We start from the raw sequence: 24,899 nt of genomic DNA, 5'->3' as shown, positions 1-24,899 counted from the left end.
TTAGGTCTGCTCCGTAAATGCTGGATATGGTGTTTAGTGACACCACTTTTGTTTATTCTGCAGTCTGGCATATTTGATAATTCATTCATTTCTTCACATGACATAAATTGGCAATGAATAAACTAATGTTGGAAATAAAATGGTTTTGGCTGTCATACGATGGATAAAAGCCCTGGAATGGCTGCCCAGTAATAGGAATACTGAGGGCCAAAAACCCAACTGCTTTTTTAGATGAAGCTTAATCAGTTCCTGAAAAGGTTTATAAGACCTAACATAGTGGCTCTGATAATGAGGAAATGGGTCCCAAAATACAGAATGCCTTTTCCAGGCATATGAGAGATGAGTGTGCACACACAAGATGATTCATCATCACAAAATATCACAGCATTTTCTTGTGTGCGCGCAAAACAAACAAAAATTAATCATAGCTCGTTACTTGTAGGCTTGGAAGGGCTAATTCTACCATTGAACAACTATTGTCTCCATAAGGGAAGTCTGACTTTTAAAAAATTTAGGGGCACATACAGACAACTCCTGATGCAGCATGTACTTGCCGTTTCTAAGACTGTGTAGGTTAGCAGTCAACCAGATCCTGCTTTCATGATATTTTCCACAAAGATCAGACATCACTGTACATGCTTCCTTGTGTACACAGTTGCAGCCTTGCTATTTTGATAACCAAGCCATCTTTTGTTCAGGTTTTTGTATTTGTCTGGAGACTGATTTCAGAAGGTTGTCAGATGCACCTATCTGTAGCACAGAAAGCCTAAAAGCAGTGAAGGAAATGCACACAGAGCAAGTACTCCAGCTTCAGCTTATTATCCAAATGCTGACTATGGATGACCCTCAACGTCCCAGCAACAAGAAACAGACATTAGTGAAGACACGGCAAACGGCTCAATAGCAAGCTTTGGCCCATAAACATTCCCTTCACAACCACAACACAGCTACTGCAGGACAGTGCATGGAGCTGTATTTGTGCAACGTGAAAAAATGCAATGCAGCTTGATAGATGAGGGCATTTCACCATCTGCCCATGGCTCTCATGCATGTCAATGTGGACAGAGTAAGACAGATGATGCCCAAGGCCCCTACTAATCCACCACGTCCATTCTGCTCCCACGATGTCTGCTGCTGCTTCTCTCTCCCAAGTATATCCCACTTCTGACGCTCCTTCCAGCTCAGCTTGCATCTCTGGACCTGTGGTCCCTTTTCTTGGACAGTGGTAGGTGACAGGATTCAGTATCTGCTCCCTTGTGGTGCATTCTTCATTTTCACCATATCTCTGACATTACGGGAGAGGGCTGGGAACCACAATCACACAGAAAAGTACCCTTCAAAATACAAGTCGTTTTAGTGGAAGAGTAGGATAACATCCACATCTACAACACCTAGGCTACGTCTGCAACCCTGATGCTGAGATCTCCTTGTGCAGCACAAGACAAATGGAACCACCTCTGGGACAGCTGCCAAAATTCCTTGAGGTGCCTCAGGAAGGGATGAGCCCAGCTTTACAAACCCAGCTCCCCAGTGCCTTACATGGGAAGCCCTATAACTGCTAAAGCCACCTAAAAGAGAACAGAAAAGCATTTTCTGCCCTTCTGTGTATGTGTAATGACAAGAGATACCATGACTGTGACAGTTTGGAAACAGACCCATGGGACTCATTGTATATCAGTGTGAAGGTGAAAGGCAAACACAAGCACAAAGGCAAGAGGAAACACAAGAACCCAGAGCATAAGCGTTTAAACAAATCAATATGCTGCTCTCCATCAGAGCAGACTCAAGGCTCCATTTGACATATTCCATGCTCCAGTCACTCACTCAAGTCATTGCCAGCAATGACGTTTCTATTACTGCTGCAGTGGCAGGAAAGTATAATTTTTCAGAAGGTGTGGGGGATGGGGTAGGGCTGAATTTATCTGCCACTTAGTGAAACGAGCACAGAGCCAGGAGGGACAATCAGGTAAATATCTACATGTAATAGTAAGGCAAATAGTTTCTGCACCAAATGGGGTCTATAAAGCTGCCTTTGCCTCATGCAGTAATAGATTTGGAAGCTATTTGTATAGCCCTTTATATGCCCAAACTTAGTGCTATATACTAACCCAGTCCAGACCTGCTCTTTTACAGGTACATACATGGACTATGGAAGCAGGGTTACCACTCCTCGAACCTAAGAGATGTCAGGCTCTTCTCTGCATCAGGGCCAGCCTCTCAGGGCAGATTTGTCTGCACCTCAGGCAATAGAAGAAGGGTTTTCCCATGGAGATCTATTCAGGGGCACAGGCTGTAGGTGAGTCTCTGTAGCCTGAGGTATTCTAGGTGCCTCATGGAGTGTTAAAAAGAACAAGCTAGCGTCACTTAGACAAAAATATTACTTACACTTGGGACTATCCCAGCCCCAGGGTAGTGGGAGACCTTTTGAGTGTTATATCAGTATCATCAAGTGTTTTCAAACTTTTTCAAGCCCTACTCTGAATGTCCTTCAGCCAGAATGAAGAAGTGGAGTCAACCACCATCACATATGGCAGAGAGTTCAGTAAAAATGCAAGTGGAACCATCCCACCCCGTTCACCAGAAAGCCAAGAGATAATAGAAATGCTACTTCGCTCTGAAGAGAGACTTGAAATATCAGTTCAACAACAAAAAGGTACCTATTCCCATCTTGAGCCAATCTACAACGCTAGATCTTAAAGAAAATTAGTGTAATAAAACATCAAGTCAAAGCAATATTACCTGCAATCTCAGTTTGGTTAATCACGATTATTTAAAATATTTAGTGTTGGAAGTGTGAGGAAAATGCAGAAACTGGACTGAAAATTGATGTGAAGATGTGACAATTCCAGTAACATAATGTCTTTGCATGATGGACTACTCATAAAATGCCTTATATAATCAGATGCACAACAAAACACAACATGTGTCTTGCCATGGATCAGATAAAATGTGGAGCGCTTATTTGGCATCAAAACTAGCTGCTGTTCCTTCAGGATCCATCCCATTTGCAATAGCTTTAGGAAGAACAAGACACAGAAGCATAAGAGGGAAGAGAAAGAAGACAATGATAAAGATATGAAAAATGCCTGTTTAATGATGCTCCAGATTTTATCTGCGTTTCGTATCAGCTCTCTCTCTTTCCTCTCCAAGAGAAATAACTGGCATGTGCTGTATTTTGAAAGTAGATTGACACAAAGAAAGAGAATTGGCCATGTCTCCTGGCATTAATCTCCCTCCACAACAGCCTGTGATTGAGTCAGAGCTATTATTCTCACTTTCAGGTCTGAGTCACTATCAAAAAGGATGCTATTTCTCCAGCATCCTTTCCAGCAGGGATGTACACTGTCTGGCAGAGATGGTATAGAACACTTCAAGCCCTACAGAATTTGCTCTGGCTCTTGCTTTTGACCTGTTCACAGCTCATTCAATGAAAACCACAAAGCCTAAAGGAGGACAAGGAAATAATATTGCTGTTCCCTTTTTTTTATTATCTACTTTTTTACATCCTTCTTCAGTCTACTCCATGACAGCATCTAAAATGTTATCTTCCTCACTACAACCACATTGCCTCATGAAAACCCTTCCCTATTAAATTTGAACTCATCCCCTTTACTCTCTACACACAAAACCCATCTTCTCCCATTATAGCTTCTCTTTTGTCCCCTCTGATCCTCTGCCTTCTGCTTACATGCATCTAAATCCTTCTTCCTAAAGATCATCTTTATTCTGCTCTGAACTCGAGATAGTCCTTAACTGGCTCAGCTGCTGAGCTCAGTATAGGACACCAGGTACTCAGAAACATTAATTTTCATCATATATACATATCATGTCTGCTCCCTACCCTCAAGTTCAGCTCAGCAAAGCTCTGTACCCCACCTCATTTAGCAACAGAAGGAGGAACGATCCTGTGCAGGAGGAAGATAGTCGGAACCACAACTGCCTGCCCAGCTGATGAAATGGTACAACGTGTAGCTCACTGACCCTTACTTTAGAGCTCCAGTTCTTTATCTCTCTCCAACCCTCTTTTAAAGTACCTACGGAGCTTTTTATTTAGGTAGGGAGGTGGAAAAGACTGACTTGAATTTTCCCAGCTCTCACTCAAGTTTCTGGGCAGCTAGGCTTTAGCACACCAGGAATGGAGACACCTTTCAGCCTGCCCCTGGTGATGACATAGTATTGCTCTCATGTCAGAACCAGGAAATTGAATGCTGATCCTAACAAATGCTCCCGGTCTGTTTTACTCTGAAGCTGAAGAACATCTCATCTCCTCTGTATTTAAGAACTTATTTTGTTCTCTTCAATAGAGTACCTGAGTGCTTTCCTCAGCCAAATTTCTCAGCTCACCACCTGCTTTCCCTGCAAACACCTGTGGAGATCTGAAGGCAGAATTGTGTCTGTTGTTGCAGTTATGAAAGCAACGCAGGACTCATATCATGCTATCCTTATGCTTAGACCCCTTTAATCAAGCAGCTTTCCTGAATTATTTTATTGAACTCTTTTCAGGAACAGTTCTGACTTCTAGTTTTAGCACTGCAGATATTCTGTGTGGGACTGGCTGGCAGATGCACATGGCTTCGGAAGACAGACAAGGCTGAAACTGCTCTGGGGTTTATATGGCGTTCATGGGAGCTCAAGACATGTGGGAGATCACATTCCAGTATTTCTATTAGCAAAGGCATATTTTGCCAATACAGCTGGATGCCAGTGTCCAGGGCACTCATCCTTCGCTACCTCAGCAGCAAAGAAACTGCTGCTCTAGAACGGAGTCTCTTCCAGTGGGTTTTGGATGAGACCATTTATCTACCTGAGGAGCTGACAGCACTGTATTCCCCCCCCCCCCCCCCCCCCCGCCCCATATCTAAAGCTTAGTTTTTTCCTGTCATCTGAAAAAAAAGTTGAGCTACAGCTTAGGTACATTTTTGTGTCTGGACAAATCTCAAAGACCCATCACTTAATCCCTTCATCTAACATCACACTTCGCTTAAGTGACTTTTCAGAACTAAGCCTGTATGGAACTGACTGTAGTATTTTACCCTCGCTGTGAAATATTCTTCCCTTTTGTGACACCAACTAGTCTTGAAATGCTGTAAAAATGCTGACAGAAGAAATACCAGGGAACGGTTTTAAAAAGCTTGTGAAGGATCGGTAGGTCCAGAGGTGTTTTTTCAGCATCGGAACAGCTAGGGGACATTTACAACCAAATGGAAAAAATTCTAGAGGACACAGAAGATTTAGTGTATTTGAGGGAGTCACCAACATGAAAGGTAACATATTTTGGTGGAAGCTGGAGGGGACAGGATCTGATGGACAGTACGTCAGCCCTATAGTAGTAACGGGGGGGCAGGCAGCACTGCTGGAACATGGGGAAAGCAATGAAATGAGAAAGGTAAATGAAGCGAAGTGTAGCATCAGGCAGAGGCCCCAACATCACAAACACAGTCGCAGTGTAGTCTCATAGATCCTCTGAGTTTTACATTGAAGAGAAGTGACAAAATCATCAGGAGAGAAATGAGAATGACCAGCAGAAGCCTGGGGAGGAACAGTGTGAGAAGGGAGTCAAAATCACTAAAGAGCTGCCTGAGGTTAGTGCTACTGGACTACGATTTATGAAGGGATACATTCAAAACTGCCTCAAAGGTTAAATGTGAAGCTTGGACAAGAGAATGAGAGAAAAGAGAATCTTCAAGAGTCCAAGATGTAAGCAAGATACATGGCACGTACAGCTCAGCTAGCACAATTGCACTGTGAAACTGAATTCCTGAGCAGCAGCTCTTTGCTTTACTGTCCTGAAGTGGCACTCCCAGTCGTGTCTTTGTCATTTGAACCCTGCTGGCTTCCATTGCTGCAGCACCTGCACCACAACAAAGGAAGGAGCCTTAAAATAAGGCTGTGGAAGGCTCATTAAAATCATACTAGTCTTCCAAGATTCCATTTTCAAATGTAAGCACTGGTCCACATATATGTTTACAATATAGATGCATGTATGCACACAGAGGTACATATACACATATAGATTTGGTTGCATACTCTGCTGCTCATCAGAACTCTTAAAATACTATTTCATTGTGGTTTAAAGTTTTTCTTAGGAATCCAGATACAAATAAAAGCAGTTTATGCAAATATGTCCCACAATCTCACTTTGGAAACCACAGCGGTACTTCTCAGCCTCCCAAACAAAAGTCATAGTTGACTTAAATTTATAAACCCTCCCTCTCATCTAGGCTTTTCTCAAGTCTTTGCTGCATTCTGGAAGAAGAAGCCATTCACCTTCCAAAGCAAGCGGTCCCATGGGCTTCCCATGTGCATTCATTCAGCTGCGTCAACAAGAGTCTTGCCCACCTACAGATTGCAGCATGTGGCTCCTGGATGGTGGAATTTGTGGCCAGTTAGTTTAATTTTGCATCCTCTATAATTATGGGGATTATTCTGCTTTTCATTCAAATCGTACAGCCATTTTTCACTTAGCTTTGTTACATCTTTAATTATGACCTTAGGTTGAGGTGGTATAATTTTACTTTAAGAGATATGCCAGAACTCAGGTACTGACATCTCCAGGTTGCATAGAAATTGCAGGGATCATAGGAATTTAACTTGATAATTACCTCAATATTTCAAGTCAGACAATCACCATATAAAATAATTATGGGTTGTTGTTTTTCCAAATTCACTTTGTGGGTTACTGTAGGTTACTGCAGGTTACAATATATGATATTAGATAGATATAGAAATACAGATAAAAAGGTATAATATACCTAAATGCAAGATTATTTAAGCAGTTGTATAAGGAATACCAAAAATACAAAGAGAGGCACCTCTTTTAAAAGCATAAAGTAGCAAATACCACATTTCCAATTAAAGAATGCTCAGACCAAGGATTCTTTTCCGCCACCTCTTTAGCCACAGAAATTTCTTTCCCCATGAGACTTGCAAAGATGCAAAGACTGGCACAAATGGGAGAAAATATACCCTTTGTACACTTCTTGCAAGAAACCTTCAATAACTGGCCCCTCTGCCACCCATATAATCTCTCTTCTTTTACTAACAGAAGTACTCTCAGCCAGCATTTCCTCATGTTGCTTGACACAGTTATGGTGATTTAAGCTATAAGCTACTACTTGCTAAGGGTTTGTTTTGTTTGGTTTGGTTTGGTTTCAGTTTTAAAAAAAGCAATTAACAAAGTCCAAAAGGGGAATATTTTAATATACCATAATTTGATTATATTTCGTGGGGGGGTTCCTCCCTCAAAATGCTTTTGTTATCTCTTGCATGTAAAGATGGAGAAAAAAATTACTTGGCATGATTTCCGTCATGTTGATTCTTCTGGGTTCTCAAATATTATGATCCATGGAAAGTCTGGATTCATGCTTACTTCTACTCTTCATTAAGTCAGTTGTAGTTGAATTGCTGGTAGGGCAGGCTGCTGATACAGTAGGTGGGCATGCTGAATAAAATACATACCACAGCTGTACCTGCACTTGTCAGAGAGCCAACCTGCTTTACGCCAGTCTGTTCTCCGCTGCTTCCTGGTCATAGCCCATCTGTTTCTGAATTCATAAAATGCTGAAGAACACAAATATCTGAACCTATTATAGCTAACATGCTTCAATTAAATTCTGATTGTGGAGCTGTGCTTAACAGACTAACATTGGTAATGTATCTCTTTCAAATTTGTCAATAAAATAGACACCCATCCATAGATATTTCTGTGGAATTCAGAGGCTTTTCTATCTAGTGGCTTCTACATATGGTGCACCTGGCCAATATTCTTGCAGTTGCAAACAAAATCAAACCCAAAAATAACTGCCAAACCAGAGTATGGAAGGTTACTAAGACAGATTAGATAAAAACCTACAGAGAGAGAGAGGTTCCACAGTAGGAGCACTTACAGGTGAAGTAAGCCAGACAGCTATTAACCTGAAGTTTACCAATAGCTTAAAGGAGCGCTTTACTTTTCAGTTGGATTCAGGGATAACATAGAACAACAGTGTACACAAAAATAACGAAACTAATAAAAGTTTACCTTGTATGTATAATTTTTGCACTGGGGGTGAAACAATCAACTTTACAAGGTCAGTTCCATAAAAACTAAGAATTAGAGGAACTCAGCAGGCTGTCAATAACTGATTTAATAGGAATAGACTTTAAACAGAAAAAGTAGGTGAGGGATATATCCCCGGGAAATTTGCTGAGAATACCTACAGTACCTATGATTAAACTATCTGTCCTCTGGATGTCATCATTGCTCTTTTTATATGCTGTTGGTTAAAGGTGTATTTATGTAGAAAATAACTGCAGTCCTAAGGAAGCTGGCTTGGGTGCATCATTTTTGGTAGCTTAGTGCATTTCTAATTAGTACTGAATACACAAGAGTGTGGTCCAGATCATTACTATTTATAATCTACAATGAACCATTTTCTATAATGTAATGCAAAAACAATGACCCCCCGTGCACATTTCATTTGCTGTGAATTCATATCTCTGCTTCAAGAAGCACTTTATGCCTCTTCACAAAAAATTTCCATCTTTCCATATGTGCAGCTGAGGCATAGCTGCCAGTCAGCAATAGTGTTTGCCGTATTTGCAAAAATCTTTGCTTGAACATGGAACCAGAATTTTAAATTTCAAAATAAGGTGCTTGGTTTCTCCAGGGAGGGAATACTCCATTAGCGCTGATGTGCCAGAGCAGAAAGAAAAATTTGGAATACACCTTACTGTGGCAAGAACGACCCTGAGAGATTTGTTAGAGAACACAGACCAAAGTGGAGCACTGCAGATATTTACCATATTTCTACAGGACCTTTTATAAGATATTACAGCAAAATAGTCTACGTAGAAGCAGATTTGAGGCTGAATCATTCTCCCAGCATGAGGCATAAGGTTGAATTCAAATCTTCTCAGTACCTTTCAAGTCCAGACGAATCCAAAGACGAGGAGGGGCTGGCTGTCCTAGCGCAGTTGGGTCTGCTGGCAGGTGGTGCAGGCTGAACTGGCCCCAGCTAGCTGGTAAAGGAGACTGTCACCTTTGCACTTCTTTTCCTGAGCTGTGCCAAATGTTTCTCGGCTGCTGTCAGCATCCATCCTGAAACACCTGAAACAGCGTCAATTTTAGCAGCATGGGGACCGCTCCAGAAGTCTTAGAAATGCAAGTACGACGTCCTTCTCCCTTCTGCATGGCCGTTGCACACAAAGTGAGTTGTCAGAGAGCTACATTGCACAAAAAACCCCTATAGCTTTCACAGAGGAATTATTATGGAGCTTTCAGAGAGACATGCTGCCCAAGTTGTACAAGCTAATGCTTAATGTATTCCTTCCCAGCAATAAACACTCCTCTCTCACAAAACTGGCTGATGCTGCATTTTGCACAGGGGCAGGGGGATAGGTGCTCCATTCCTAGCTTTACCCAAAGTATCAGTTAGACAGGATTCAGCCAAACACTTACACTTAGGTCTACAGAAAGCACCTAGACTGAGCCTTGGAAGAAACAGAGACGATTTCAGTGCTGAGCCTCTGAGCTCCCGGTCAGCCGAGCCAAGAGGCACTTGCAGTGTGTTAGTTTTCTGTGTGCTTAGATTTTGGGAACGCTCAAAAGCCTCATACTCTTAGCAGGGCCGAACAACTCAGCATTTTTTTCACACCTCAGCCCTGTGAGGATCATAAAATTTGATATTCTTGTAAGTAGCACACAGGTGGAGCAGAATCTGTTAGGTGAGCTAACTGGTCAAGTCCCTCAAAAATGGCACTTACCCTTCCTTTGAGGAAGAGGTGGAGGGTTCTCTCATCCTTTTACCCAAGAGCTAGTAGGTAGCACACCAGCTTCTGAGGAAAAAGGCCATTTTCAGAGGTCCATGCTTCTATTTAAACTGAAACACAGCAACATGTGACAGAAATGTCAGGATTTCCCTCTCCCAGGGAAGGGCTTCACCCAACATGCTGTGCACTTGCTCTGTCTCTTTAGTCCAATTAATCCTTTTAGTTTCATGCAAGTGGAGAAGCTTGAAAGAAAAAAGTTTCCTTCCCCATACCCCAATAGCTTCTAACTGGAGGCCAGAGCACTTCCGTGGGAGGCAGGAGATGCAGAGTTAAATACCTTCAGACATGGGCCAGCACTGATCTGAACATGCCAGAGCTGCATTCGCCCAGTACTGACAGGCTCAAGCTTTGAGGAGAGCTTAGCGATGTGCTACCACGGCTTTATGGCTTCTGGATCAGAGCTGGCCTTGGCTTCGTTTGGGACGCAGAGACACTCTGCCCCTAGAGAAGCCTTATGTGCCAAACAGGGCTGTGCAAATGTCTCACTGGCTATCACAGAGCCAAACCCCTTGGAGGATTTGCACTTCAGCTTTCCGTGCCTTCTTGTCCTGACTACCCGATATTTTCAGAGGAGCTGTGCCTATTCATTTATTACAGTCGGTACACCATTTTGTAGTGAAGTATGAAGCAGCATTATTAAAAGATGTATTTTAGGATGTTCAGTCTATTGTTTTTAAGCATCCTCTGGAGATGCAAAAACATGTATAGAAAAATAACTTTGATGTGCTGCCCCTTTTCGACACTGGAGTTTTGCCTTGCATGTTAATGTGTATGTTTTCATGCCTCAGCTACACTAACTGTACTTCTTTCCTGTTTCTATTTATTTTGGAAGCAATATATGTTTACTAAATCAGTTGAAAAGTGTTAATGATCAGTTCACAGAATACTAATGTGGATTCAAATTACTCTCACATGAATCAAGACAAATTAAAAAATACTATTTGATCATAAACTGCTTCAAATCCATGTCACAAGAATTCTAGTATCTTGAAATGAAGATTTCCTTTTTTTCATTTTGTTAATATCTCATGAGATATTTAAATTGATCAAAAAAGTGCGGGGACAAGAATACATGGATTATCTCTGGTTCATGTAACAGAGAAGAATGAAATAAACTCTGTGTGTGTATGTGTGGCAAGGGGGGAGGGCATCAAAACCAGTTGCTCCACAAGCAACGTCTCTTCCATGTGCCTGAAAAGGAAGAAGGAGACATGTGAGAGCAAGCAAAGGAGTTGTGACGTGGGTACAGCCAGCCCTGACTCAAAGCATATCATTCAGCCCTGAGAAATAGATGTGAAACCTAAAGACTGGTAACCTGCATGGACACTGGGTCAAAACGTTTCCAACAGAAATTTTTATTGCTCCCCAGAAAATTCATTGAATCTGAAGCATACTCCAAAGATGAACCAATTTCAATGACACTTCAGCTTGATCCTGTCTTGATCTGAAACAGAGCTGTGTTTCAGAACTGCCTTTCGAGTACGTCCTATATTCTAAAGGTAGGAACTTCCAAACTATGAAATTCCTATAGGTTTTAGTAGAGCAGAGCAACCCAATTTAGTGGCCACCACTGGGGAAAGGCAGACAACTCAGGCATTATAGTATGCGTGCTGCTTAGGAGCAGTGTGCTAGCTAAGAGCATATGCCATGCCCACCAGCCACACCTGCATATAGGTGACAAAGAACATGCAACCTCTAGCAAACCAGGCTTCAGTAGTTCTGTTGCCCACAGAAAGCCATTTTTTCCCCCCCATCTGTCAAAATCTGTCCTTTCCAGGCTCCCAGATATTTTAAGTTAACCTCTTAGTGCTTTGTCATACAGGAATACACATATGCTACACTAGCAAAACACTTCTTACGTGGATGCATCATGATAATACAAATGGTGACTTTGCTGGGTGAGTCAAACTAGCATCACTGAGCAAATCGATATTGGAGGGTAAAAGCAGTTTTGCCAGGAACACTGAGCCTATACCGGGGCACTCGCTAGATCCCAGTGCCGTGGAGTTCTGCAGGCAGAGCAGCCTGTAGTGCAGACCAGTAACAGACACAATGTCCTCTACTTCCTCCTTCCTCCCAGCAGAAAGCAGGTAACTTACAGTAGCGTTGCTAATCATTATATCTGCCTTGTAAACTGACCCATGAGAAGATAGTGGATACTAAGAACTTATCTCTTTGCTCGCCTTTTCCTTACTCATGAAGGAATAAGTGAGGGCACAACATTTCCTTAACCACAGTTGTCCTGAATTGTGGTTTAGGATTGTAAGGCAGGATGGAAGGTCAGGTTCGCCTCCTCCACTACTGTTTTGCAGGGCCCAGGTAGAACATTCAGCTGTTCCTTTACTCTTTTATTTTATTTTTTATGCAAAAAATGTAATCTATCGTGGATATTTTATGCGTGACAATTAAGACTCATCTAGGAAACTATCAGAAGGAATAGGCTCTCCAACCTACCCTATTTCATTCAAGACAATTTTATCTAACCAATTTTTAACAAATTTAAAACATTGCCCATATCTACTCTAGCTATGAGGGACTGGTAATCAAGTCAAGCACCATTGACTACGCGAATAGTGAACTGTAGAAAATGACTTCTCAGCATTATGTAGTGTCACAGCACAATTTAAATAACACGTTCATTATTCAAGGTCTCATAATTCGTACATATAGAAATAGATACAGGGAGCTGGAAGAGGCTTTCCAGCTTTCAACAATTAAATAAATAAGCGACCTGTATCATTACAAGTGTATTGTACATTCTTTAAATATCTGATAGGTTGTTGGAAGTCCTTCCAAGATTAAATCTAATAATACAAAGTGCTAATTTAGGATGAGAGATGCATATACAGTAGTGACGGCTACTACATAGTGACATTGCTTTTAAATGAATGAACAGACGGTTTGAGAGAACCTGTCCTTTCTGGGTAGGAATCTCAGACATTATTATTATGTTGATGTACAAAAGGGGTCTTACAATTGTGATTACAGAAATCTAATATTAAAGTCATGCTCTTTTCTATAACTTTAGTGGATGTCAGTATTTGTTTCTGTCCAAGGTGGAATTTATTGCAGAGGGTTTTGTCATGATTTTCATATGCATTTTAGCAGATTTCAAAGTGAAATTATTGCAATTACATTCTATCTGACATTTCTGGTAGGATCATTGTTGAAGAAGAGTATTCTACTTTTTTTTTTTTACAGTACTCAAACCCAGTCTCATATAATTTCTTGTAATTCAGTAATGTCACATTATACTTAGATGCATGTGAGTTATGAAATATAAATATGACATTACTATTTATATATAGATAAAATGTATAGATGTAATAACCTGAGCTATTCACAAGTAACTTTTCAGGAAATTTACCAATTAATATTTGCTTGCATATTTTGTACAAGGCTAATAAATTGGGCAAAAACTATTTAACAAAGACAAACCAAATGACAAAAAGACAAAGAAAAACAAAAAAGAAAAAGACAAACCAAATTTTACCCATCAATTGTTGCCAAAGCGAAAGAATCTCAGAAGTCTTTCCTGTACCTGATTACTCGCCTGCTTGGGACCTGTTATCTGTCTCTGCTGAATTTATATTGTGAGCAAGAGATGAATTTATGCCATGCTGTTAAGTATCTCAGCAGAAAACATTTTTCCTTCTTTTCTGAGAAGAAAATCTGTGTCTCTAGACGGAGCCAGGACAGACAGCTGTATTCCCCTCCTTATTGAGGAACAGATGAGAAACACTGTCCTCTTCTGCCTGATGCTGGAGGAAGTCTTTCAGAGGCCTGGTGTTTCTGGGGCATTTATGAGCTTATTACTCACTCACTGTTGACCTCAGAAAGCTGCCTTCCCAGAGAAAAACACAATTTCCCTCACCTCAGGACACACAGGGAGGTCCATCTGCTCCTCTTTCTGGGTAGACAGACACCCATTTAGCACTGGGGCAGGGATTGAAAGTATTCTTGAAGCCTTGTAAATCTTCACTTTGCCATTTGCTATCCTCATTGATACTCTGAGCTTTCCCCTTCGTCTCTCAGTCCCAGACATGAATATACAGCCTGCCTACATCATGCCCTGCATATCAACAAATTCTTACTTCTACTGCCTCCTCCAGTCTATACAGCAGGCAGCCAGCTGTGCCTGATGTGATCATAATCCCTTCGGAATCTCTCCACTGCCCCCTCCTAACTGCCTTCCTGTCTTCTATTCCACCACATCACATCCAAATTTGCTCTATAGTTTTGCCTTGGCCTTGTTAACACACCATGTCCTATATCGAAAGCATCCTCTCTTTCTTAATACTTCTCAATATTATCAAGCTAGTGAAGCTTTAATCCAGTCTTTAAGCATTTCTACCAGTTGTTCATGGCAACACCCTTTATAGAATTGCTTTTCCATGCTGATTACTCCTCCATACACAATCCTTCTTGAATCCTTGTTCATAAGTAAGGGGGAGATTTTTTGTATTTAACAAAGGATAAGAGCACATACGAACTGTCACTGGTGATCTGTAAGTCCCTACTCCAGCAGGTTTTGCAGCATCTTGTGAACTTAGCCACGTCTTTAGCACCTCAAAACAGGCTGGGTCTGTCCTGCCAATCATATGTGCTCCATAGGATGTCCTGCATTCTCCCCCTTGGGTGGTCCTGCTGCAATTTAGCTGCACAGTCAGATGCTGTGCACCTTCCTCCGTACACCTTCCTCCGTACACCCTGAATTCTTCTCATAGAAAATCTGGCACTGTGTGTAGGGAGGGTGCTACTACAGATCCCACAGCCTGGATGGTGAGGAGATCACAATTACAGGCACAGTGTGGAAAACACTTTCCCTATAGGTCACCAACAACCTCTGTATCTTAGCGCTGGTGTAAACTGGCTTTGCTGAGGACAGCTGAACTGCATGAAGTTGCAGTGGATTTGCCTTCGCGCTATCTGGCTATTAAAAAAGATCACCAGGCCACATCACTCATTCAGTGAGCATACCCTACGTTCCTATGCCTCCTCTACTGTCTGTGTTGCTCTTTCAGAGAGCTAGCTGTGTACACAAACATGTCCCTGTAAGTCAGACGAAAATCCATCCTTGCCCTGTATCCTGTCTTTGGGCTATTAGCAGGAGATTCTTAGAGGACGAGAATAAGAAACAGGACAAATCAGAAATCCCTGTGCATACTCTCTCTCTCAGCTTCCAGCAATCAGCTGCTTAGAGGACTTTCTGAACTAGAGCTTGCCACAGTACCATCATGTTAATAGTCCCCCATGGACCTATCGTCAATAATATATCTTATTTTTTTGAACTCGTAACATCCTGTGGAATGAGTTCCACAAAATAATTATGCCCTGCATGACAAAAGTTTGCTTTAAATTCCCTGGGTGATTATAACACTGGAACCCCCTTAGGTCCTGTATTGTCAGAAACAATGCATTAGTCACTCCCTAATCACTTTCTCCGTGACACTCATTATTGTGCACATCTCTGTCTTTTTCCCCTTAGTGGATCCTCTGAAAGGTCTGGATTATTTACTGTTATCTTTCCCTGTACCTTTCCTAGTTCTATCCCTTTGAAAGACAGCAACCAACCGAAGACAAGATTCAAGATGAGGACACATCTTGAAAGTGCGTGGCATAGATTTTAACAGTCTGATTTGACCGGTCTTCGTTGTGACTAAATTGTACTTAGCAAGTTTGACCAACACCAGGACAAAAATCAAAATAACAATTAAAATAGTATTGGCTAACAAATGGTAGTAATAATAAACAGACTTGTTTCTCAAACAACAATATGAAACAGAAAATAAATAGGTGGAATAAAAAAACAATCACAAGATAATTTCCAAAACTAAACAGTCAGTTCTTTTCCCCAACATCTAGTGAAAGCTTCTTTGCTCTGGGAGGAAATTCTTGAAGAAGTTTACCACTTCAGGGGAATGAAAAATAAAGGGAAATGCAGAGTTGACTCTTGAGGTCTCTGAGATACAGCAGACAATTGCATCTGCTCTGCTATTGACCCCTTGAACAGGGTTTCAGAAAATCCATGCATTTAAGAAACACTACATGACAGCTTATGACTTGCTAGAACTGTCACTTATCTCTGGCTGCAAGTGACTCAGCTGAACAAATATCCTCTCATACATTATCATGTATCTGCTAGCAACAAGACTGCTTTTCTTATGCATGGTCAGCACACCTTTTCTCTTCCGAAGGGAAAAAACTAAGGTACATTTAGGCTGAAGAGTTCAGTATTTTAATAAGACACTTCTAGAGGCAGCTGCACCTCTGGACACTTTCAAAGCAGCTACCTCAGAAATTGGGCTCCCCAGCATTGCTTGCTTCGTGGGCAAACTCTTGCCGTTCCTCTCATTCACACCAGAATCAAGGCACCTCTTCAATGGGGCGAAACATGTTTGCGCTCACAGTTAAGCTAACAGGAGGCAAAACCCTAGCAAGGCTGTGATGGTCTGCAACTGGTTCAGTGCCTGCACAGGCTGAGTCTCATGCAGCCTGCGTGGCCGTTACAAACGGCCGCGTACTCATTATGGTTTTCTCTCACTTATCTCTTTTTCCCCAGTGAAACAAAACTTTCTCATTCAAAAAAATGGCTTTTATGCAGCAGTCAGTAACCGATTTAACAGCCAGTAATTGAGGCGACTTCACTGGGATCTGGAATTGCCTTCTTCGATCTACCCTTAAGAATTAGTACCTTTAATGACCTATAGAGTTAAGCAATCGGCTTTTGTCTGGTGCGCAGACCCTGTGCAGGTGACAAAGATCCAGACAAGCTGCCAGTAATTATGCCAGGGCATACTCCCACGTATCATGCCCAGCCTAACTGAAAGCATCGCTGTTTTCTTTGATTTTTCAAGTCAGTGGATATTTGGATATTCTTCGAGGAAACACTAATATGCCAAGTCTCCTCTGTTATCATTAAGAAAATATCAAACAGGTTAAGCAGGCACCTCTTGTTCTGCTGGCTTTCCTAATCTAAAAGTTCGTCTGTCAATTGACAGGTAGCTATCACAAATTCCATGAAATATGTGTGTGAAAATAACTTCTTTCCCTATGCTTCTGAACAGAGATGGAAAAATAGAGTGTGCTGTTATTTATTTGTTACTAAGTGTTTCACGTTTCTTCTCAAGCAACAAAGAACTTGCATCTAACCCCGGTGAACATCCACCCCACTGCAGATGCAAACCCTCCTCTGCCACAGCTGCAAATCTGGCTGGACTCCAGGGCTCTCCTGCCATCAGGGCTACCTCAAATTCCTGTTAAGGGTCCAAGCTGAGAACTAAAGACTCCATATCTATATAAAGCATCCAGCCAGAGCCGTTTAACACACACACACACACACACACTCTCTTCTTTCTTGCTCTCACCTTTAAAATTGAGCATAGTTGTTTTTGCAATAGAAGTGGTGAAGGTGAGTCCTCAGGCCAGCGGGAAGACACTAACATATATTGCTAGTGCAAGACTAGCAAACCAGATTAGCAAGCCAAGACTGGCAAGCCAGTTTCTTGATGGGACAAAGACTAGCTCATACTGCCTGTCCTGCAGCCCAAGATACTAAGTTCAAATGGTTCCAATTACACTTACACTGGTGTGAGGTGATAGAATCATAGAATCATTTAGGTTGGAAAAGACCTTGAAGATCATCAAATTCAACCATTTACCTAACACTGCCAAGTCCACGACTAAACCATGTCCCTAAGCACCACATCTACATGTCTTTTAAATCCCTCCAGGGATGGTGACTCAACCACTTCCCTGGGCAGCCTGTTCCAGTGCTTGACAACCCTTTAGGTGAAGACATTTTTTCCTAATATCCAATCTAAACCTCCCCAGCACAACTTGAGGCCGTTTCCTCTTGTCCTATCGCTTGTTACTTGGGAGAAGAGACCGACATGGAAGATGAAGTCTCTTCTCTGGCGGGAACTTTTAGGAGACTTTTCTGAGATCCGTTCACAGGGTATGGCCATGGGAGAAGGCAAAGAAAGACTGTGTAACCAGTCTTGATGCTGGTTCGTGACATGGGACATGCAGTGATGCAGGGAAGTAGGAGAAAAAGATTCGGCAACCATCTAAATTGAGGTGATCTGGGAAAGGGCTTAAATACAATCTCCAGAGTAGATGGTGTGAAAAGATGGGGAAAGTAGTTTTTTTCTAGACAAAATGTAGGAGTTACAGACACAGAGAAATTCACGAAGTGTGGAAGAACCATTTGGATTAGGAACTGGGGCTAAGATGACACTTTGGAGAAGTTACCACAGGTTGTGATCAAAAAAAATGTTGAAAAATAAGAACATAATGCCTAGTCAGTATATGAGAAGCATTTTTTTTTTTTAAACAAGCCCGACATAATTTTTTTTTGGTTGTCAAAAATAATTGCACTTGCATTTTGAATTCATATTTTTTGAAAGTTTTTGCATTACATTCTGTAAAAAACCAACGCTACTAAAAATGTAGAACATAGTAAAATGTATTAAAAACTGACAAAAGCACTGTTATTGGGTATCATATCTGAATATGGGTGCATCTAGTAGTATCCCCAGTGTTTCTATTACTTTTTTTAAAACCCCTTTTGACTACATTCAGAACAGGAATTGATGGAAATATATTTATCTGTCCAGGAGAGAAAATACTTCATATATTTTAAACTGGTTACTTTAAAGGTATGCCATTGGAGAGATAGGGACTGGTCAGTTATAATGTGCTATTTGTATCAGCTTGTAAAATGAAGTAATATTTTAAAAATGTTTTAACACAGGCAGACACAAAGTCAGATATGTCAAAAGAGAGAATGTAGGTCACATAACAACACAGAATACCATATCCTGAAATGCAGTGACACTGAAAAGGACTTCAGAAAATCAATTTGCCATGAATTCCCTATGCAATCTATGGGCTAAGGTTAATGCAATACTTGCATGATTATGCAGGAGACCATGATATTACAGGTATGTATCACTGATGGGACCAGCATTGCTATGTCCAGTTCTGGTATCCAATTTTCAAATAGTGGTGATTCGGGAATATTGCAGGGGAATCAAGAACGAGTCACTAAATTATTTGAAATAGTGGAAGCCTTACCTGCGCATAACAAACTGCAGACAGCCACCCCAAAAAAAAGCAGAGATAACTCATTGCAGTGCCAGGGAAGCACTGGGAAGGGATAGTCCTGACAGCAGTGGCCTTTCAACTAGGGAGCAAAGCCATAAAAGTAATTAATGATTAGAAAGAGAAAGTAGACAAATGCAGGTTGGAAAAAAAATGTGTCTGTTGTTTTAACGGGTAAAGTAAGTATTAGGTTAAAATTAACTGCTCGAGAGCAGTGGATGTAATAAGCTGATGTCTTTTCAGCAAGAGTGAATGCCTTTGCAAAAGATACACTGCAGCTCATCTGGGACTTAGGGGCTGAAATCACATGGCTGGCATGATGCAAGAAATAACACTAGGTGCTCTTAATGTCCATAAAGCCACAAAATCATAATACAGTCACTAGCATATGGATATTTTGACACAAAGAGGAAGCAGAAGTCAAGGAAAAATAAATGTTTGTTTACATGGTAAGCTGTTTACCAGTTAGCTTTCAAAACAGAAGAACCCACATCAGCTGAAACCCACACAAAAATACACATGCTACTGCCTTAAAAAACACAGGACAGAAATTAGGTCCATGAAAAAATTTCACAAGCAAGCAGTCAAAATAAAAAAAGAATAATTCTTTCATACACATACACAGACAGAGGCACATACCCAAGAAACGGAAGGACTGAAAGAGGAACAAATGAGCATTTAAGGATGACGTGTTGGAAGATCCTAAATATTTTGTTTACATCTGCATTCAAAAAAGGATTTTAAAATCTTATTTCAGCACATCTATTCTCCCACATAAGAAAAACAAATCAATATTGAAGACTGTTTTCAAGTCAGAAAGTGCTATGACATTTGTGTTTAGGAGCAACAGATCTCCAGAACTGGCTTGTGTGCATGCAAATATTTTCAAGGAAGTGTTGGAAGAACTAATTAAAAACCCTACATCCTTGCTCATTACCATCAGCTGCTGGAGAGCTGGAAGCTGCTATATGAATACTAGCTTTAGAAAAATGTGTTGAGCTAGCCTTGAAAATTGCAGCCTACTAAACCTTACTCTATCACCAGGAAAACAAAACTCTTAAACCAAAAATAAAGTACGAAAACAACCAGATTATCATTACATAAAGGAGAGAAAATAGTGCAGAGTTTTTTAAAAGAAAACTGCCTCAAGTGCAAGCATATCTGATTAATCTACTGCTCTTTTGAAAAACAGCTGAGAGCCTTCATCACAAAAAGTGACAAAGGGAACAAAACCAACTTGGGAAGTAAAAATCACCAAAGAAGAGGAAGAAGAAAAGGCTTTCAATTGCTTTGACAATGAGGTGACTCAAAGAACTGTGTTAGGTACAGCGTTGTTTAATATGTTAGCAAACAGGAGAAGGGGCTTCAAAATCCAGCCGATAACATTGAATTTGATACAATTATTGAGACTTGTCCAATATTATGAGAATATTATGAACCACTTCAGAAGGACCTAATAAACGAAGTAAATAGGCAGAGACGCGGCAAGTGAAGGTCACTGGGGAGAGACGCGTGTGAATGTGTCTAAGAAAGAATTACTCCCATGCATCTGTGCTAAAAGGCCTGCGCTGACACCGGCTTCGAGCACACACAAAACCGTGTTTGTGGGTAGTGCTATTGACCCGGCTGGAGGAGCTCCGGGAGGGGAGGGAAAGGAAATGCTTGTCCGGATCAGGCCCTACGCTGAATTTTGTGACCGTTGTAGGGGGAGGTGGAATGGAGTAAAACTGTGGGCAGCTGGCCGAAAATCTGTCCATGTGCAAGAAGAGGCAAAGAAATAAAGCAAAACAAAACATGTTCCTTCTGCTCCACCGTAAACAACTCGACCACGAAAAGAAAGACTAGGTACAGACTAAACCAGGAAACAGTGAGGCCATTGCAATTCCATTTTGTAAAGGAGTGATTTGGCCTTTCTGCTCAGCATAGCCCAAGGAATTGCAGAAATGAAACGGGTCCCAGAAGAGGCCACAGAAATTATTAGCTCGCTGAGGAGAGAGCAGAGGGAGGCTCACCCCCGGTGACGCGTCCGTCCTCTCCCCGCAAGAGCCGAGCTGGCATCAGGAGACTCTGGCAAGACACTGTGGCGAATTACCCCTGAGGAATTACCCCGAGGACCCAGGGGAGGGTCGGAGGAGAACCGTGGTGGACTCACGCTCCCCCACGGCACGCTCCCAGCCCCCGCGGAGAGGGCTAACCCCAGGGAGGCCGCGAGCCGTCCCAACCTCAGAACTGGCATCAGGGCCCTGCTGCAGGGACCGCAGCTCAGGAGCCCCGGACGGCACGGGTGCCTCCATCCCCTCGTGTGAGAGAGACCTGCCAGAACAAGAGATTTCAAAGCCTTCTTTGGGATAAGGGCTGCACGCTTTAAGCACCCCAGTAAACGTAGCCGAGCTCCAGAGATGCTGGAATAGTATCAGCTTCATTTATGTAAGAATGGGGCTTCCTGTGGGCTTAGACATCTGACTACGTTGCAAGTTTTAAGACTAAACAAAAAGGGTCTATCTTCATAATGGAAAAAATAACATTTTATTATAACTAAGTTTCTGAAGATATTAGTGGCAAAACACAAATTGTTCAGTATTTTCTGGTATCACAAGCAGGTACAGAACAGAGTAAGAAAATATCTGGGTGTTTTACATTATGCTTTTATGTATTGTGCATCGAGCTTGCCTGAGAGCTAAACAGCATTTGATTTGTGCCTAACAATAAATAGAAAAAGGATTGCCAATTAAGAATGTGGGGCATCTATTTTTAACAAAATGTTTTTAAACTTTTGGCTAACTACGAGAGAAAGGCAGTGCCATCTGTTGGGGAAAACCAGCCGGTTCAGGAAAGCGCAGCGGGCACGTCGCCGCTTCGCCTTTGGTAGAACAAAAGCCCGTTTAGACTCTGTACGTGACAAGCCTGGTTGGATGCAGGACAAACTTTTGCTGGTGAATAGAAAGGAGAGGTAAACCAATCTAGACGGATTCGACACCGAACCGCGTTAACCAGCAGCTATTAGATGTATTTGATACCTTCGTGCTCCTTCCCAGCGGCAGGTTGGGGTTTGCGGAGGCCAGACGCGGGGCAGAGGCTGGAGCGAGGAGGGCAGGAGAAGGCACGGTGGGGTAAATCCACCCGACTTCGGGCACCGCAGCAGCGACAGAAATTTTCCTTCCTTGTCGTTTCATGAGTCAGCACTTCTGATGTCAAGACTTTACACTCAGATTGAAACAAGCAGCAGTCCTGCGTGGGAGGAAGATGAGTCTGAGCTCCACAAAGGGAAAAGCTGGCAAGCTTAGGTGGTCTGTCAATAATTGGGGCTTGTGTAATTTTTACTCAGCATTTGCAGACTCCTAGTGATTTCGCTTTAAATATGCAGCAGTTGAAGCCAAACGCAGGTTTCGATAGTTGCACTGAATTCCAAAGCCAATGTATTTAATGTTTAAATACGCTGCATGCACCTTCTCAATTATTTACTTACACCAACCCTTCTGGAGATGTATATTCTCACACCCACGCATGCATAGCAGCCCAAACACACCTATGTATATCAGCCAAGCCTTTTAGCTAATCATGCTTTTCCGTAGCTATTTAGCATGTTACTATTTTCATTTACAGGTCAGGGTAGGGCAGTGGATATCAAATATGGACATTTTTTTTGCCCAGTGAGGGACTGACACATCGGCTAGAATCACGTTGACGGTTATTCAACAGAACTGCAGTAGCCGCTATTTTTGCTCCATTCCCACAGCAGCAATAAAACAGTAGCACAAAACAGAAAGTGACACACCAGATACATTGAACAGCAGCTGCCCTTAAAATCCAAGCAGCCCCCATGGACTGATTTGCCATTCGCAAACGGCTACTTTTTTTTTTTTTAAACTGAGGGAGTGTAATTAAAGAAGAAGAGGGAGAAAAAATGGGATCCTGCTAGCAGTAAGAGCAAAAAGTAAACGATGAGATCAGAAATACATTTCCTCAGTTGAATAATTGTGCTTTGAGGGATGTGTGGAGAGGAATGCATCAGTAAGGTCTTTAAGGAAAGATTATCAGGAATAGCAGGTGGACAATCATGCTTCACTGTCCAGTCCTTGCCTGATTGGTAAAAAAATCATTTTTAGTCAATACCAAAGCAAGCAGTTGTGTATAAAAGCCATGTAAATAGTGAAAGCATACATCAAATGTGCCCTTGGGCAGGATTAAGGTATAGACAAGCTTTTGGAAAAGAGTTTTTTTCTTTTTTAAACAGATAAATGTGTTTTGAACTAAGCCAGGAAGACTTGTTTTTATGGTGTTCCATGCTGCCCTGTTTTAAGTATTGCACATCATAAGATATGAAATGAAAAAAAGCACTTCTCTGGTGCCAAAGGGGAGAGGGACTTGAAAGAACCACTCACAGAAGTACCATTTCACTTGTAAGAAGTGCACTCTGATTTTTTTTTTTTGTTGTTCCAGCTGAACTCTGTAAGTGTGCGAAGTCCAAGCAAACAGAATATAAATCTTTGATGAAGCAAACCTAGAATCGTATAGGCTTGGATTGCAATCATAATTATATTGTATTCAAATGCCAGGGCTCCTTTCTGAATAAATGCACTTATTCTGTGGAACGATATTCCGTGGGGAGACTGAGTTAACAGCTCTTTCAAACTCACGATGATATACAGGCCAACCAGAACCAGAATTGGAGCTAAAAATATTCAATGACCCTATCACTACATAGCTTTTTTTTTTGTAACATATGTTCACAGATATGTCATCATCATCTGTTGTCAGACTAGTGGCAAATAAAGACTTGCAAATTTTCCTAGATTTTTCACATCTCTGCTTTTTCCAGCAGTAACATTGCCTGCTTGCCTTTTATTCACCATGTTCTAGTAATTCTGTGTCATGATAAGATCTTGCGCCCTCAATATTTATTTGCTTGGGTTTTTTTAAAATGTACAGCAATTTCTCTTCTTTTTTTCCCGCTTTCTTACTATCCATATTATGTTTATTTCTTCTGATTTAGGAAGGACAGGAATCCCTTTCTATGTCCTGCATACACCCTCAACAGCTTAAGACTCAAGTCAGCCTTTTATTTAGTATCAACAAACCAACCAGCCATATTTGATACTGGATGAATATGTAAGTCCCAGCATAGCAAAGCTCAGCTGAAAGGCCCATCCCCAGTCCTTCTGGCCTAGGAAACACTTCCCAGCTCCTGTGACTGTTCTGCCTGCATGTCCGGATGAGTCCCAAGTCTTAATCATCTTTCACACTCTGAGTTTCACTGGGAGAAGGCCAAGGCGTACAGGTTAGGAACATGCTACAGCATGCTGTAATAGGTCTGGATGATCTGAACAACGAGGCGTTGGGACTACAGGGTACAGCTATAGAGTGTGATATGGATTTTGCTATGTACAGCACTGGAATGTTGGTGGGTTTGTTGTGTCATCCCCTATTCTTCCCCCCCCCCCCCCCCAGGAATTCGCAGTACAGAAAATTAATTTCCAAACTGCAAGAGCAAGCGAGTATTAACTAGCATTACTGGCTGGTACCCACTGCTAGAATTCTTTCATCATACCCAATAAGCCACAGTTTTCCTCAAAATGTATTATTCTATCTAGTCAGGCCCAGATCAGCAAGCAAGGTAAATACGTGCAGAACCTCACTTCTCCGTGGGATGACCCAAGCAAGTAAAGACAGAATCGTATCAAAAAAAAGTGTATTGTCAATGCTCACAGTAGGTCAAACCCATCCACTAGGTAAATTCCATTTACCTTAGGGATGCTATACCAAACATGCAGATTTTAAGGCTATGAGTTACTTTCCCTGACGCTGATGGGAATTTTAACCTCAGTCAAGGAAGTGTCTGGGCCTGAAGGAGCCTGAAGACGCCAATAATCACTAGCAGGTGATGAGTGTCTGTGCTGAATGATCCCATTTAAAATCCTGCCAGGCATCTATTTGCCTCTTCAGCTCCTTAGTTACTTTTGTGTATCTGGCCTTTGTTATTTGGA

General features: G+C 41.7%; 1 long non-coding RNA gene across 1 annotated transcript; it reads right to left on the bottom strand.

The window, feature by feature from the left end:
- Positions 1 to 7,951: 7,951 nt before the first annotated feature.
- Positions 7,952 to 22,137, bottom strand: LOC142601935 (uncharacterized). Its single transcript, XR_012835510.1, has 4 exons — positions 21,933 to 22,137; positions 18,889 to 18,997; positions 9,745 to 9,860; positions 7,952 to 9,088 (listed from the first exon to the last, which is right to left on the bottom strand). It is a non-coding gene; the product is annotated as an uncharacterized LOC142601935 (long non-coding RNA).
- Between the last annotated feature and the right edge of the window lie 2,762 nt (positions 22,138 to 24,899).

This window comes from Balearica regulorum, chromosome 5, assembly GCF_011004875.1.
Source record: "Balearica regulorum gibbericeps isolate bBalReg1 chromosome 5, bBalReg1.pri, whole genome shotgun sequence".
In the NCBI taxonomy this organism is placed as follows: Eukaryota; Metazoa; Chordata; class Aves; order Gruiformes; family Gruidae; genus Balearica; species Balearica regulorum.
This window is presented reverse-complemented; position numbering and strand designations above follow the sequence as displayed.